General features: G+C 52.4%; 1 protein-coding gene across 3 annotated transcripts in view; it reads right to left on the reverse strand.

The window, feature by feature from the left end:
* CTDSPL2 (CTD small phosphatase like 2) overlaps window positions 1-1,616 on the reverse strand; it is a 14,429-nt gene extending 12,813 nt beyond the window's left edge. For 2 of the 3 annotated variants that reach the window (XM_027666655.1, XM_027666654.1), the window contains exon 1: window positions 1,493-1,616. The gene's annotated coding sequence lies outside the window, so the exon portion shown is untranslated. The remainder of the gene's footprint in view (window positions 1-1,492) is intronic. The other variant, XM_027666656.1, reaches the window with a different exon arrangement.
* Window positions 1,617-1,870: the final 254 nt, after the last annotated feature.

A 1,870-nucleotide genomic window follows, 5' to 3' on the forward strand; every position in this document is an offset into this window, starting at 1 on the left:
ACACTGCCATCCCAAACTCTGCCATCCCAAGCTCTGCCATCCCAAACTCTGCCATCCCAAACACTGCCATCCCAAACTCTGCCATCCCAAACTCTGCCATCCCAAACACTGCCATCCCAAGCTCTGCCATCCCAAGCTCTGCCATCCCAAGCTCTGCCATCCCAACACACAGCCTCGCCCATGGCACAGGAGCTGCTCGGGGGAAAGCACAACAGTGGCACGGGAGCACAGGGATCTCACCCGGGCACGGGCACAGCCAACCAGCACATCTGTGAGCTCTGGCACAACCCTCCCACCCGAGTGGCAGGAAGGAAAAATCGACCTGCTTGGAATCACAGCATCGTCCAGGCTGGACAAGACCTCTGAGATCCCTGAGTGCAGCCTGGGACTGATCCCACCTCGTCAGCTGGGATGGTGGCACTGCCTCAGTGAAGGGACTGACTGCGTGGTGGCTCCAGCCCCAAACAACTGGACACTGTGACAAGTCATTTCCACCCCGTGTTCCTCACTGTACTTCATTTAAAGTCTCCACATTACATTTGAGATGAGGCATAAATCTAAATTTGTGTGAAGTGTTCACAGAAGGAATCATGAGCCTGTGCACTCAGTGTGGGTGAGGACAGAGAGCTCTGCAAAGGAACCCAAACTGAGCTTCACTAGAGCCAAGTTTGGGAAGCACATTAGACTCAGCAAGACTGGTGCAAGGGCAATATTTATTAAAGCAGAGTTAAAGGCCATTCCAGGGATTGCATCCCATTTATCTCCAGCCTTCCAGTGGACTGCTGGTATTGTCACTCCTGTGCCTCACAGTCACTGTTCTCTGGGCTGGGGACGTGCCTTCTGCAGCTGCCAGGAGCCCAGAGCTGGGCTGGTTTGAAGGGGACTCCTCACGTGCCTAAAATCATTCATATGATGGATCAGGAGCAGAAAAATGAAGTAGCAAGAAATCCATCTGAGGTGTAATGCACAGAAACACTGGTAAGAAAGTAATTTGCCTTTCCTAGCTGAAAAAAAAGTAGGTTTTTAAAGAAAACTGTATGCTTATCACAACAGGAATCAGTGTCTGCCTTTCAGGAGTCCATTTAGTGTGAATCTGACTGTTGCACAGACAGAATAAATATAACATTTAACATGTAAGTTGCCTTTCTGCAGTCCATTTAGTGTGGATCTGATTGCTGCACAGACAGAATAAACAGTCTGTAACATTCAGCATGTAAGTAATGTCACAACAGGTTTAGGGAAAGGCAACGGTGGCACTGGGATGAGTCACAGACAGACAAATGCTGATTGTGTTTTTCAGAACCAGTCCAAAGCCTGTACACAGCTGTGTTTGTTCAGAGGCATATCTCAATCTCACACAAAGGTGTTGCAGCTACACCTGGACACCAGAGAGCCCACAGAGGCGGTGGATTCCGGAGCTGGAGGGCAGAGGTGTGAGGATGGAAGGAGGGAAGCTGGGAGTGCCGGGAGGCTCCGTTCCCAGAGCACTCACCGGGCAGAGCACCGGGCTCACAGCAACCCCCACATCCTGAGCAAAGGTGGGCAGAGTGGGTGAGGCCCAGCCCCAGGCAGGTCCAACTGCAGGCCAAGGTTCTGTGACCTCTGTGATCTGCCAGTGATGTCACTGAGCCCCTGAGGTGGGAAAAGCCCTCTAAGGCTATTGAGTCCATGGAATCCAACTGTCCCCCAGCACTGCCAAGGCCACACTAACCCACGTCCCCAAGTGCCACATCCACATGTCCTTTAAATCCCTCCAGGGATGGGGACTCCACCACTGCCCTGGGCAGCTGTGCCAGGGCTGGACAGCCCTTTCCATGAAGAAATTTTCCCAATATCCAACCTGAGCCTCCCCTGGCACAGCCTGAGGCCG

The sequence above is a fragment of the Corapipo altera genome, unplaced genomic scaffold (genome assembly GCF_003945725.1).
Source record: "Corapipo altera isolate COAL_440 unplaced genomic scaffold, ASM394572v1 349, whole genome shotgun sequence".
Taxonomy (NCBI): domain Eukaryota; kingdom Metazoa; phylum Chordata; class Aves; order Passeriformes; family Pipridae; genus Corapipo; species Corapipo altera.